The sequence below is a fragment of the Acipenser ruthenus genome, chromosome 17, assembly GCF_902713425.1.
Source record: "Acipenser ruthenus chromosome 17, fAciRut3.2 maternal haplotype, whole genome shotgun sequence".
NCBI lineage: Eukaryota > Metazoa > Chordata > Actinopteri > Acipenseriformes > Acipenseridae > Acipenser > Acipenser ruthenus.
Genome location: NC_081205.1, coordinates 1,972,964 through 1,988,552, shown reverse-complemented (window position 1 = coordinate 1,988,552; position 15,589 = coordinate 1,972,964). Strand labels below are relative to the sequence as shown.

Genomic DNA, 15,589 nt, shown 5'->3' with positions numbered 1-15,589 from the left:
TTTTTTAATTCAGCTTTTCACAGCACAAATAGCTGCAAGGAAGCCCCCTTGGATCCCCTATTTGCAGACTCAGTATCATTTGATCTGAAGGTCACTTGATGTTGTCAAAGCACTCCAAATCCCTATACTAACAAAACGTGCAAAAAATGCTTCATCGATTTCTTCTTCTATGTGTGTGTGTGTGTAAGATATAAAACATAGCAATTTAGGATAGATGTTATAGTTTGCATATCAAACCATTACTTATGCTTAATTCTCTTTCGAAAAAACACTATACAACATGTACATTAGCTAGCCTTTTGTGCCCTACCTGTAGTGTAATGTTACCATTAATCCATTCATCAAAAAAAACTGGAAGATTTGAAGTGATGGCCCAGTGTTATATTGTGTGTGGTTAATAAAGAGCTTTTCAGGAAGGGGTAGATGATGCACAGTATTAAGCTTGATTCATACACTTCTAGTCTTTTTTTCTGTACACCAATAAAGATCACTGCTTGCTCTATGGGACCTGTTCCGATGTCCGATACAGCTCTCTGTCACACACACATTAATCCAGCATTTTTAAAGCAAAATTGTGACCTTGACCAGAGAATCCTTTAAATGGCAATATGATGGCACTAAAAGTGGGCCGCCGCTAGACCAGAAAATACTGTTTTACTGAAACAGGCACTGTACTGAGGCACTGTACTGCCCTGGAGGAACCCCAAATACAATTATAACCGTCATATTAAAGTGAAAACATGAGGGTCCTGCCCTTAATGTTACAGGAAACTATACTGAGCCATGCTCTGCCTGTCAGCCTTTCCCAGTGGGGAGCGTGAAGGGTTTTTTTTACAGTTCATTATACAATGTAAAGTGCACACCAGCAATTCTTGTTATTTTAAAAATGATCACTACTTTAGACTTGAAAAAGGCTTTATAAAATCGAAACATGGTCTGCTAAAAATTCACAAAACACATTTTAGTTTCCGATTAAACAAGATCCAGTTTCTGATTAAACAAGCAAATTAATAAATCATTTTCAAAAAATGACTTGGATTACTAGATAATATACAGTAGTAGCTTGCTTAGCAGCTACGTACCAGGGGATAGTATCCCTACTATAAGAAAGGATCTGAAATCAGGCAGAATAAACCCTCCACCCCCAAGAGCGAGAAGGCCCGGGGATGCCTAGACCCTGCTCTTCAAGTACGGCAATTACACTGGTCACGCAAGAGGCTGTCGAAGAATAAAACGACAGGGACGCTGCACAGCAACAATAAATTACACTGAACATTGCTTTTGGATCTTGTTCAGGCCTCTTGTAAAGGATGTATGAATTAGAACCAGATGCGCAGAACAATAGTCTTGTAATGATTCAGTCCCAGCTATGCTCAGGTTCATCTGGCTTTTGTGCAAATCATTAGTATAGTTTATATGTTCTCATGAATATTCCTGTTACTTCTTGCTTAATACAATAAACTCCATCAGGCTACTGTTTATTTGTAGCTAATTAAAGCACTGAGTAAAAGTGCTGATCTAATATCCAGCCCGTGAAATGTGCAATATTCCCTTTTCAGTTTTCAAAGGTGAGTTTTTAACATTTTATTTTTGACAATTGTTTTGTGATGAATCACAGTACTGTACCGAAGTTGAATCCAAGGTATTACTCATAAACTACTGACCAGAACCAGCTGAGAGGCTCAATATGTTATGCTCTGTTTTCTATTTCTTTTTTAAAAGATGCAGCTACATGTTACATTTGCCTGCGTCAAACAGACGCGTCATGAAAACCATACAGCAGCACATCAGGATAATCTTTCAATTTCCCTGACTTGAAACAACATGTTCACAGGTTTAAATGTCAGCGCACTCGATAAACTGAACATCTGAATGGGGTCAGTGTAAGCTAATCTATTTTATTTATCTTATCCATTACAGCTAACGAGGCCTGGGAACCGCAATTTAACTCAAAGCATATTTAATTAATTTTCTACCCTGAATGACCTCATTATCTGCAAATATCAGTAAAAAAAAATAATTACCTCCCAATAAAAAAAAAAAATACAAACATTCAGTTGCCTAGCAATGGCGTAATCAGCACCAAGTACCAAGGAAATCTTACCCGGTCTTTTAAAAATGCATCACTTATATGCAATATTTCTGCCCATGCTCCTATAGTTGCCATAGATGCAAATCTATTTATAAAATAAAAAAAAAACACCAAACCCCAGTGACTAAAGCATTTGAAATGTTTATGTGCACAGTGCATTGAGAATCCCGCTTGGATGGAAATTCAAGTTGATTAAATTACATTAAACAGGGCATAGAGCATGTGGAAAATAGACTAACTCACTCATCCATTTGATCAGTCCAAGTGTACCATGCAGTTCTCTTAATGAGGCTGGCAGTAATATATGTAGATAGGCAAGCTTGGGAAGAGGGATGTGATTGTGCAGACAGGAAAGGCAAGGCCCTCACTTACTCACGATGCCAGTTGATCTGGTTTAATGGAAAAGTGTTTCAACCCCATGCAAGCAAGATGCACAGTGGACTGGCATCGCTGTCCTGAATGATTAACTTATTCCACAGGTTAATTAATTCCTAAAATCATCCATAATTACAATCAAAATGAAACAAATTCTAAATAAATTGGAATAATTTGGAATACACACCCATCACCCCATGAAGGACCCTTTCTCGAGACAATAGGCTATTTAACAGGCTTCTTCCATCACTGCTGCTGCCCCTAAACTGCAGACCTCCCTGGGAGACTAAGGTGTCTCCCTGTCTTGTTTGGTTTGTTCTGCACTTCTGTGCAAAGCAGCTTTCCCCAAAAAGGAGCTAACAGAATTCTTCATTTAAAGGCTAGAAATGGAGAATGTTTTAATTTCATGGATTTGATTCTTTTTTTAGGGAGACATGCTTGGATGGCACTGAAGTCCCACAGAATGCATGCATGACACTTTGGCAGACATCACCTAAGAATAGTTAAAGAAAAGGCACACTGTAAGAGGTTGTAAAACAGTCTGTGTTACGCTGAAGAAGTCACTATGTTTTGGGAGAGAAAAAATCCTGAATAATTTCAACAGCACAAGTCCCAGAACCAAATGTTGCGCTTGGGGCTTGGAAGGGTGTTCCTATAGAAGTATCAATTTGTTTGAGTAATTTGTTGGTTAGTTAATTAAAACAACAAATTACAAGCCACAAAATGACCAGCGACCACACACCAACACGCAGACATGTGCGGTTTTGTTTACCCTTATGTATGATATATGCAAGTCCTATTTTATGCAGTCATTGTTGAAATGTACTATATTTTGGAGATCAGTGGAAACATTGTAATGAAGTATGGGTTTGGTAAACTTGTCACTGTACTGTAAATGTCGTTAACTTTTACTGTAAAGAAGGACTGTTTCTCTTTTAAAAAAAACACACAACACTGGATCCTTCAGCAGCATCAGTCTTTCCAGCAAACACAAGGCCTATCTTTCTACAGAGCTTATAAGACACTCCGTCTGACTCAGCCTCATGAATCAGCCTGGGTAACTCCTGCAGCCAAGAATCACGAAACCTTCCTTTTTGATGTTTTCTCTTTCCTTTTCTTCCCTGTCAGACTTACTTCATATGATTTATATCCATTTTTCCCCACCTGTCCCAAATCTCAAAAGAAGACAACATATCTTTTCCATGACCTACCAGGAAAATGTGCACCGAGCCAGCGCTGGTGCTGTAAATAATGTAATTATAATTTACTATCAAAAGCCGGCATGCTTTTGAAAACCAAAAACAGTAAATTAAGGTATTAATGTGCTCTCTTGACAAAGCACCGTCAATCGATGGGGGAGCAGTGGTTTAACTCCAAGTTATAAACAATTAACAAATTAAATAAGCATGCGTTTGCACATGTATTTTGGCAGGGACGATTTTAACCCCACTCCCTGCTCCATTAGGGAGGGGGGTTAAAATCCTCCTCTCACCCAATCTAAAACAAAGAGACACCTACACGTGACGTAGCAACAGAACACAGCACTCCAACAGGCTCGGGAACGATCGAACATGCAACCCTGTACCCACTTGATGCCCTTTCATTAAGCTGGAGGAAATGTGATATACATTTCTTTATTGCTGCTCTGTTCTTGTCCATCTGCATCATGGCAGTTACCTGAAACAGCGTCACTGACTTAAAACAGTATTTACTGAAAAAGATGTTTACCAGTGTGCTGTGATGAATTACTGAATGAACTGAAACCAGCATGCAGACTTCCTGTAAATGGATCCCTACTGGAGTTTACATTAGCAATCGTCTGACTGCCATTCATAATGCAATACCAGAAACCTTGGTATTTTTATTGCTTTCTGCGTTCAACCCATTCATGCAACTGCCATGTTACTCACAAAATATTGCAGAAATTTGCAGAGCATGTGACTGGGTTTCTTTTGTTACTGCTGGGAGTTATTTATTGAATACCAACAAATTTGTTTTCTTAAATAAGGAGAGTTCTACTCGCATAGAGTACAAAGATATTTAAATACAGCAGTATCATCTTCCCTTATAAATGTTACCATGGTATTTTTGCACAGTATTTTTGCAGTTTTACCATGCTTTGCCCTGCATTTACTACAGTTTACCCTGGTTTGTCATGTTCATCAATTTGCTTTACCGTACCTCGCTATTCTTTACAATGCTTGCCTATGACTTACCATGCTTTTTATACTTTCCTTTTATTATGGTAAACTTTTATAATGGTTAATAAACCTTTTTTTACAATGTATGACATGTTTCAGAGCTTAAATACGAACTGGGCATGATTTTTCCATCACATTTGTCAAAAGAAATATAGATATAAAGAACCCAAGATGTGCATCAAAGTTGCAGGAAACTGAAGAGTTAAAATATTTGGGGTGTTCTTTACTGTTTAAAGGCATCCTCACAAAAGGGAACCCAAGACCATACAGAGTCAAGACTATATAGAGCCAAGACCATACAGCACCAAGACCATACAGAGCCAAGACCATACAGAGTCAAGTTACCCAAAAACAGAATATAAGGAAGCCATCACTGCTCTGCAGAATGACTGGACTTAAAAAAAAAAAATTCTAAAATATTAATTGGGCAAACAGCCAGACAGTTAGATGTATGGATGGAATTAGTTATCACAGACTTGCATCGTCTGCCTGCAAGCCAAAAAGCAGGCCAGATGATACCCTTAAATCTCTTTTTGTTTTTTTCTTAGTGCATTTTAAACCTAGGCTATGAAAATGTGTGGTCCCAGAAGCTATAGAGCACGCAATAGTCCTGTCTACAGGTATAGTTTTATAGATCCCTCAAGCCAACTGATTTGGACAGAGAGCCTCTTCTCACCGTTATGCTCATCCATTCCCAATTTCTTGCCCCATCTGTTTCTGTCTGCTGAGGACAGATGCCAGAGCGTCAAGGCCAGCATCTTGGGCTGTATGAAGAGAAAACACTTGTGTTAATTCACATTACAGGAAGGTGCTGCTAAGTTACTACTGCTGGACTGCACAGTAGTCACTGTCAATGGCAAAGCAGTAGCACATTTAGCAATATAGTACTTAATTGTGCAATAATAATTGTGCTTTTACTAGGTTGTCTAACAGTCAAGTAGTAAATTATTCATCAAATTATTCAGTTGTACACTAGCGGCCAGACACTAAAATCTAAGCAGCTTGAGTACAAATCAAGGCTGTCAATATTTGTCTAATCTGTTCAGCTAAAAACATCTTCAGGCTTTTAGGCAATATTCTCTGAAGCCTTCAAACCAAATTGTATTTTTTGCACCAAGTTTAATTTGCTGCAAGTTGCCTATTGCTGAGCGTATCCCTTTATTCCAATGCTCAGCAAATAGATCTCGATAAAGAAATATATTTTTAATCAAATAAATAGGGCCGCGTGCTATGTGCTATTCCAATTGAAACTTGGAAAGGAAGGGTACATGCTATTCTGTTTTAATAAGAAATTCCTCTCTTTCAGGGGACATGACCAGATGCCAGAGTGGTGACAGATCTTGGATGATAGAACTAAAAAAAAAAAAAAAAAAAAACACACGTAAGAGAAAAAAAGAAAATAGGTCAGACAGCCCAGTCATGCACACTTACAGCTCATGCAAATTAAATTGCCTATTTCTGAGTCACCTTCCCGTTTCAAGCAATCCAAATTTTAAATTTAAAACAGAAGTTGCAAATCACCAAAATCAAAGTTGATGGAGTTTTGAAAAAAAAAAACATTTTTTTAAAAATATTATAAAGCAATAAATTCTGTGAATTCCTTGGCATGTCAACGCTTCTATGAAATGACTTAGCTGTGGCAATGAGGTATCTGTTAAGTACCCATTTGCTGTGAGGTTGTCTAAATAGGTCAGTCAGTGTTACAGCTCCTCAACTTCACTGTGCTCGTCTGAAGACCAAGATCAACTACAGATACAGACAATGAAAAAAGCAGGTTATTACAGGTCAGCTGTATTCCTGACTTCTAATTGACTTTTTTTGGGATAACAAAATTAATTCTGGGACAAGCGTGCATGAATGCCAAGAGGAGAAGGAAGGCCAAGCAGTGCTTGCATGAAAATACTCATTTGGTGTCTCAACCATCACCACACACTCCTGCCTTGATCATGCCAAGTGCAATCAGCCTGCAATCCATCACGTTTTCACAAAACAAAAAAGCAGAAAAGAAACAGATTCTGCAGGAGTGGAAGAATCACACCAACTTCAAGCCCTGTAATATGAGCGTAGGATCATTGTGGTTTAAAAACTGCACCTTAGATTCAATGCCAGTAGGACATCTCTAGCTGTGGACTCATGGTTCATCTCTTGGTCATGAATTTGTTGGCTTGCTCTGAAATAGCATTTGGTGTTTTTAAAGTTTGCTTAACTAACCTCATGCTGTATATCAATTACCCGAACACACATTAGATGTTTAAAATACCTTTTATGTGCTAATTTTTTGTGCTCAAGAGTTGTTGAGGATGAATGACCATTACACTGAAATAACAGTTAAGACTAAATCCATTCACTTGTTGTCCAAACCAGATTCGACACATGTTATCCAAACTGTGCCTGCATTCTATATTTCATAAGCTGGTAAATTGTGGTTTCCCAAATCAACCCAGCAAATCACACTAGATGAATAATGGTAGCTGGGTCTTATCGTGATGAGAGGCCTGGAGGTCAGATCATATCTATAAAATGTTCAAACACTTAGAATCTGCGAGAGACACTGCTGTCTACAAAGTTCTTATTAGCACAGTCAATGCGCATAGGTGCTAAAGGAGGTGTGACTTATTGCATGTCTTGCCAGTTTCCTACCTTCTATGATTCTTTGCTGCTGCTGTTTGATCTCTGTGAACCTCAGCCCCCTGGTTTCCTCAGGCTCGTCCGTTAGCTAGGGATTGCTTGAGCCCCCCTGCCCTCCACCTCCAGTCATGAGGCTTGACCTGTAGAAGATACAAGGCGATCAGCAACCCACTCTCTATATTTACTGCAAATCTACTGTAAAAAAAACACATATTATATATACACACACACACATACATACATACAAGCGTTGAATTGACAACAGAACTGGCAGAAGGTACAGGTGTAGTTGCCCATCAAATCAACAGTTCGAAGGTCACTCTTGAAATCAAGACTTAAAGGATGTGTTTCAGTAAGAATAACTCTGTTAGGAAAGGGGAACGAGACTAAAAGGCTAAAATATGCACAAGAACACAGAAATTGAACTATGAAACAATGGTCAAAGGTGCTTTGGACTGTTGATGGATGGATAACAACACCTGTGCCTTCTGCCAGTTCTGTTGTCAATTCAACACTTATCTTCTTTCTATTCCTTAATGATATTATCTTCAAGTATTGCTCAACCTTGTCAGACAGCTTTTTGGGTCTTCCAGTCCTGGGTTTCTCAATTACAGATGATGTTTCTCTGTACTTGTTGATTTTGCTTCGGATACCACACCTTGAAAATCGAGTAACTCAATTTTTCCTGCTTTATGCAAGTTTGTTATAATAGTAGAAAACGCTAGTGGAGGCTTTGAGTAAATTGTTGATGCTCATAATGCATCAGAGTAGAAAAATGCAACATGTCTAAGACTTTTGCACAGCAGTGTATAATAATAAAAAAACATCCAGGGGATTTGAAAAACCTGCCTGACACAACGTCAATAGGGAGTATGGCCTGCAAGAAGTTTAGAGATGGAAATCTGCAGATAAGTCTGGTCTCCAGAACATTCCATCATTTTTTACTGATTGAAAAATATCGCATCTAAATTGATATCCGGCCCAGCGGTTTCTGAAGAACTTGACACTAACCGAACTACAGACGAAAGGGGGTCCTGTTATTTTACATTATGAATGTTATGTGGTTTTATGCCATTCTCATTGTAATCCAGAAAAGCTGTGTGTAAACCCTAACGCTTTCTTGCAGCAAAGAGCGAGGTCTGCTTTGAAAGCACACCCACTGATCCAAGCAGTTTACTGGGGACAGTGCGACACCTGCTGGCTTTATTATTAGTTTATTTAGCAGACGCCTTTATCCAAGACGACTTACAGAGACTAGGCTGTGTGAACTATGCATCAGCTGTAGAGTCACTTACAACAACGTCTCACCCAAAAGACGGAGCACAAGGAGGTTAAGTGACGGACAGAGACTTTACTAAACAACATATGTTTTGCTCTCCAAACTGAAAAAAGGCAGACTGAGGCTTGCAAAAATAAGTGTAAAAAGCACCAACAGAAAAAATATGTCATTGATAGCATGGAAGCCAAGAATGCATCACAAACTACTGCACCTGAGGAGCATATAACCCACAAACTGCCCTTTGACAAAAGACTCTGACATCAACCATAAAGCAGAATTGAATTGTTTATAGTTTTGTCTTGAGATTAAGAGCCCCCTCTTCAATGCAGGCCTGTTTTACATTAACATCAGGATTTAAGTGCAACATGTGACATGCCCCACATTCATTTTTAGTTGTGTTGTAGAATGCAAACTTGAGTGTGCTTACTAGATTCATCCATAGCTATGCCTTGTGTGCTCCCAGTTTCAATAGGAGACAACAGGGCATTTTTATTCTGCTTGTAGCTGCAAGGACGCATGCTTTGTTGTGCAACTAGCTTGTGAAACTTGCTTTCCAGTTTGGCTACATATTCAGCTACATAAGATAAAGAGATCAGCGATGAGGGGGAAAGATGCCCATCTCTCCTGTTTGTTTTGCTCTGCTGCTATAATGGGTGGATCACAGGTACATATGAAGAGCAATTTTAATATGAAATATTTAGCTTCTCTCCTGGTCCAACAATGACACTTACAATTATCCACATTTTATATTTGACAGTAATAGCAAATCAAGATGTAATCAATTAAAATGTGCAGATTATACACACCTTTATTTAAAAGTGTGGCAATTTCATAATTGGTTTCTTCACAGACCCAAAGGAATGATGGTAGGTGTAATGGAAGGAAGGTTCACATTAAGCCTGTGAGAGGTTCTGAGAGGTTTGCAATACCCTACAAATGTGCAACCAAAAAATATTTAAACTGTTCACCCCCATCTTGTGGCTACAGCCACATCTGATTGCAACACAATGCAATTTAAAAAAAGAGGTTTACTTGCGGTCTTGTACAAAACATGACTGATTTAGCATGGGACAAAAACTACAATACAATAATAACTTACAAAATAAAACCTGTTCTCAAATAGAAATGAGAATACACCAGTGTTGCACAAACTTTTGTGAAACCCAGGAAATGTGAGGCAATTTGTGCTACTGTCTCTCTTCTTCAACAGTCTTCTATTAATCTGTTTCAAGCCCTGACAAGCGGTCTCAGGCCAGCGGTAATCCTTCTGACATGTTTGGGAACTATCTTACGTGGGACAGGTCCTTCCTTCCTCTTGCCTCTGATCTTGCGACATTAGCAGTGTGAAGATTAAAGTTTATCCAATTAACCACCCACTGACTCTGCCAAGTTAATCAAGCAGGTCTCTGAAAACCGTCACAGAACACTGAAGAGCGCAGATAGCTTCTGATTTTAAGGGGCAGATTTAACTAATTACAAGGTTTGGCTGTTTGCTCAAATATAAAAGAGAAGGGGGGAGGCTTCAAATCAGGGCGCCATGTCCTTTTGTTTAACTGGAAGACAATCTTACAAGTGCGTACCGTTTCATCAGGAAATCTTTTATAGCATATATAGGCCTACAGTATATAGAAATACAAAAAGACCCAAATAACTTAGATTACCCAAGCAGGGCTAATTCCCCAGACAAAGACCACACATTCAGGTGTTTTTTTCCCCCATTCAAAATGATGTTCTGCAAGACTGCATTAAAACTGCAAGGTCATATGAGAGGTGCAGCGTGCTTAAAGATTCAGCTTTAACAGAAGTCGAACAGAGACAAATGCATGTGCTCTACATTAGATTAAAACTCCTTCACAGTGGATCTGCATCCCCAAGCTTATCCTCTACTTAAAGAAAAAAAAAAACTATATAAAAAATAAAATGAACGTCAGTAATAAATATGGATTTGAAAACCATGTCTGTTCCACAGCTGCTCCTTGCTCAGTCCTCGCTTTGTCTAAATGAACTGAATGTGCTTTTCTGTTGTCGAAATGTTTTACTCTCCAGATTTTACATGCTGTCAGGTTTTATTGTTTTTGGTAGCATTTTACAGTCAGAAAGTAATGATGATTTATGGAAGCGTTTTACCGTCCACATTTAATGCAAGTGGTAGCCTTAAAAGTGTCAGTTTTTGACTATAATACTGTACAAGAGATGCCATGCACCTGTTAGTGTCTAATAAGCCAAGTAGTGATTTAACATCCTAAGTTTTAGTTGGCTGTGTTACCGTTGGCAATTACAAATACTCTTCCAGCAGATAGAGAGTTATAACACTAAACGGCCTTCATTCAGAACAGAATGGAGAGACTTCTGTACAGGGAATCTTCCAGCACAAAGCACAGGGAGGCACTTCTGCTTACTATACTGGATAAGGAACAGGGGGAGATTACTGTACTCACTGTACAGGAAATCATCCAGGCTCTAATTCTGAAACTGAAAACTTTAAAGAAAGTGGGTACGACTCGCTTCAAAAACACATTAACAACGAAAACTCTGCAGCAATCAAGGGGACAATATAAAATACAGTATAAGGCTAACACGAGGTTCAACAAAATACAGAGGAAACAGAGGAACTCACTCACTTTATTTTTGTTATTACCGTTATTTTTGGTAAAATGTATGTGTTTGGCTTTCATTTGTACCAACAGCAGAGGAAGTCCAAATGACTGTTACTGAAAGATACTTCCTATGCCTTCTGGATCTGGGTAAGCTGGGTTGGCAGGGTCAAGCACAGTCAAAAACTAATGACTCTTTTTGGTAGCTACTGTACTAAGACGTCACTTGGATCAGTACACAGGTGGATACAGTTGGTAGAGTCAGGTTCTTTATGTTTAGTGGCTTATAAAAGGATGTGAGCTCAGTGAAGAGTGTTAAGTATAAACTGAAGACTCATTTTTTTCTCAATAGCCCAACTGCCAACTGCTCATTTCCAGGATGTGCCAAGCATTTGATCAGCAGAGCAGGACGTTTAATGAATTAAATAATCCAAAAGACATCTAGTTTGAAAAGCTAAATGAACTTCCTACAGCCGAACGGGTCGGGTCAGGTCAAACAGAACAGAACAGCTGCCAGTTTCTGCAGCCTGCCCTTTAATCTGCCCACTTTATAGACTAGTTTTCTGATGCTGAAACATGTCCGATCACGGTGATCACTTCTGACAGCCCGCTATATAAAAAAGGGGTTGCAGTTTCTGATAACCCTTCCAGAAATGTTCTGTTGTACCCAAGTTGTCTGAGTTTAAGGATTTAAAAAAAAAAAATGGTTAAGATTCTCACAAAAACACTGTATTTAATTAAGAAAAAGGTTACACTGGCTTCAAATAAAACCATGTCTGAAATATTACACACAAAAACAAGTTTAAATAAATGTGTTGTTTAACAAGGAGCTGCACGACATTGGGCAAAAGCAAGACCTTTTGTTAGACCCTTGAATAAATGAAGAAACTCATCTGCTGTATGTACACACATTCACGAGACAGGGGATCAGGGATCACGGCAATTTTGTCCTTCCCCAGTCACCATTTTAAACAGTTGCTTAGAGTTTGTGTTCTTCCCCCATTCACCGACCCACAAGGAAAAACAGGCTGAGCCAAGAACAGACTGGTTAAATACTGATTCTTGGTTCTCCATATGCCATTGATTTTGCTAGGATACCTCAATGCTGACTGTTGCAGTGGATGTATACAGTACATTGCAAATTACCTTGAGAACTCTGGTTCTGTGCCATCATTCTTAAAAGTCACTTGCAGTTGTTTTTCTCATGTAAGAAGATCATCCACTAAATTCTGCCTTCTGTCTGCTTCCGATTGCATTCTGGTGAGTTTTTCATTAAGGTCTGATACAGTACATTGTTGTTTGCATATTCAGGAAGAATATTAGACGGGAAGCAAGTGTAGTGTTAGGTTCACATTTTTTTAATTAATGTAGCCTTTATGGCGTAGATCAGGGGGTGCCATAGAAGGCACTCACCTGCTGTCCTCTCTATCAACCAGTTTATCCCGAAACCGTGCCGTCCTGCCTTTTCTGTCCGCATCCGGCCGTGGAAGGACGCGGCCGCATTTTAATATCCGCTTCCGGGTGGGGAACAACTCATCTCCTCTCTGTCACCTGAGCTGCTTCCAATAGCTGGTGTTGTGCACGTCCCGCCGGTTTCTGGGCGGGGTTTGCGCGATGCCAGGGATCCCCGCTGGCTGTTTCATCTGTCAATCTCTCTATTTAAGCTGTGCATTACTTCCTGCTCTTGTCTTTCATTTTGTGTTTGTTCTCCTCCTCCCTCATCCTCCGCTGCTGCTTCTTCCTTCACCGCATTATCTGCAAAGGGCCCCCTCTGGGGGGGAAGTGAGTCTCACTCCCCCGGCCGGGCCTGGCTACGCTGCCCAGGTTCCTCGTAGGTCAGAGGGGACCGCCGGCCACGCCTGTTCTTTGGCAGCTTGTGCGCTTTAGCCTCAGAGAGGCTCTAATCTATACGTCTTTCTCTTATCCTAACCCTCTTCCCCTTTCCTCCAGGTCCCGCGGGCATCCAGCGGGTGCCCGGCCCTCACTTCGGGGCTCATGCCTGATGGAGTTCTACGGACGGGACCTGTCTAGATCTTTCCTCTTCCAGGTCTGTGTACCTTTCGGCCCCCCTAGGGTCTCCCTACCTCCAGGCAAGCTGCCAGGACGGGTCCTCCACCGAGGGGGGGGGGTGTTTCCTCTATCCATGTTTTCGGTCTCCAACCATACCGGAGACCACTTGTCCCCTACTCTCCACAACTGCTCAAGCAGCCAGTGGACCTCCAAGCAGCACATCGCCCAAGTCCCACAAGCACTCCATCCTCGTGAATTAATATCGAAAAATAATGCAGAATCCTAAATAATATTTCAAATACCTGGTAAGAATGGAATCACTGAAGAGACTGACGGATTGTTCAGTGAAACATACATATATAAACGTGTATATTGTTTCTTCTTCTGCTTTGACACAGTTTGATGTTAATCTCATTTCTTGAGAAACACTGACATAGGCTGCAATAGACAGCATGCTTTTTTTTGATTAAACATGAATCAAGAATTAGCCTGAGCTGTACTTGTTCATTATTGATTGGTACTAAACGATTTGAAAGGATACATGTGTCGAGTGGATGTAGCTCTGAGCAAGGACTCCCTCAGCTGGGTGATCTGCTGCTTCAGTCTCTGAGAGATGCTCGCAGTGTCATGTTGATCTGGAAACACACGAAAATACACTCTATATATATATATATATATATATATATATATATATATATATATATATATATATATAAGCACTTACAAATGCCCTGGGCATTATTACATTATTGTAGTCCAGAGTTCCATTTGTGAATGAAAAAAGTTATCTGTTGATTGACGGAACCAGAGGGCCCTTGGTGTCAATCAAAGATAAAAGAAGTTAGAGAAACTGTCCACCTTGCTTCTATGTGATGGCTTGGATGAATGACCCCCTGACTACAGCTGTAGTGATGTACCTTGGCAGGATTATTCCCCTCTGTCCTTTGCTGTCTGTTCCGCTCATGAATATTCTCAGCGATTTCCTGGGCAAGAAGTCAAGTGGCATCATAATTTTGTAACCTGTGTAAAGCACACGTTGAAAGATATTACAATAAACAAACAAGCATCACAGAGCAATACAAGCTTGCGGTCAGGGGCACCAAAACCTTCAGGATTCAAATTTTACTGTGTGCTAAATTATCTACAGTGTATAGGTGACATAGCAACGTGCAATTCTTTAAACATGTTTTTCATTTAATTTAATGATTATTATTATTATTATTATTATTATTATTATTATTATTATTATTATTATTATTATTATTATTATTACCATGGGTCCTGAGACATTGCGTTTGTTTTTTTCTGATGGCAAAGCCTTGGTCTGTTTCGACTTCCTGTTTGGGTTGCTGTGTCACATGAGCTATTACAGCAACTGGTGAGGGACAAACATTAGAAATCAGGGAGACGCGTATTGTGATAACTTTAACCATCTGAAACTTTATCGGCATCGTTATAATAATAATAATAATAATAATAATAATAATAATAATAATAATAATAATAATATTTTGGTCAAAAGTCTGTGACAGGTGATTTACATCTGCTCAGGACAGTTTATTAAATGCACAGTGGTAGGTTACTGGTGCAGTCATGGTGCAGTAAAAACTAACTGTGCGTCACGAGTACTCACTTTAGTGAAAGGATCGCTGCTCGGATCACTGGTGTGACTCATTGCTACCAACTACTGGTCATAAAACACAACTCAAGTATTTATTTTATTTATAAATGAAGCTGTTTCTCCCTGTATCCTTTATGTACTTAATTATTGTGTTTGGTTATATATGTTCTGTGGTAATATGTTTTAAAAATTCTAAGTATACAGGACTTCTCGATCCTTCCTGTCTCAATTTCCTCATCACAAACATTTTGTACAATTACAAAAATCATGTTCCATGGATTCTGTTGTCTTGCACTGGTCACAATCTCCACTGTCATGCTTGCCTATCATATTAGAGAATTTATTAATGCGGTGATCTTTGACTAATGGTGCTGTTTAACAAGCTTTACAATTTACACAGTATGCAGGAGCACCAGTTTATTGTTTGTGCCAAAGTAAAAACCTGCATTTATATTAGAGATTGTATAGTGTATGTCCTTGATCTCTAGTACAAAGTTTCATTGTCAATACAGGACTTCCAGCTTACTCTGCATAGGGTGAAAACACAGATATAGCCCTGCAATAATACAAAAACATGGAAAGATTTTGTTGGAACACAAATATGTCAAGAATGGGTGGAAAATGGAAAGGTAATGTATTCTTTACAACCACCAGTATAGTGGATCTCTCCACAATAGTGTCTAGCTCTGGTTGACAAAACACCTACTGTGGCACACAAAGTGGACATTGACAAAGGTTGAGAAGTTAATGGCCGCCCACAACTTGGGGTCCTCGGGAGGGGGTCACCGG

The 15,589-nt window shown here is 39.4% G+C and overlaps 1 pseudogene; it reads right to left on the bottom strand.

Annotated features, from left to right (window-relative positions):
* Positions 1-14,525, bottom strand: part of LOC117423433 (syntaxin-8-like) — a 38,903-nt pseudogene extending 24,378 nt beyond the window's left edge.
* Positions 14,526-15,589: the final 1,064 nt, after the last annotated feature.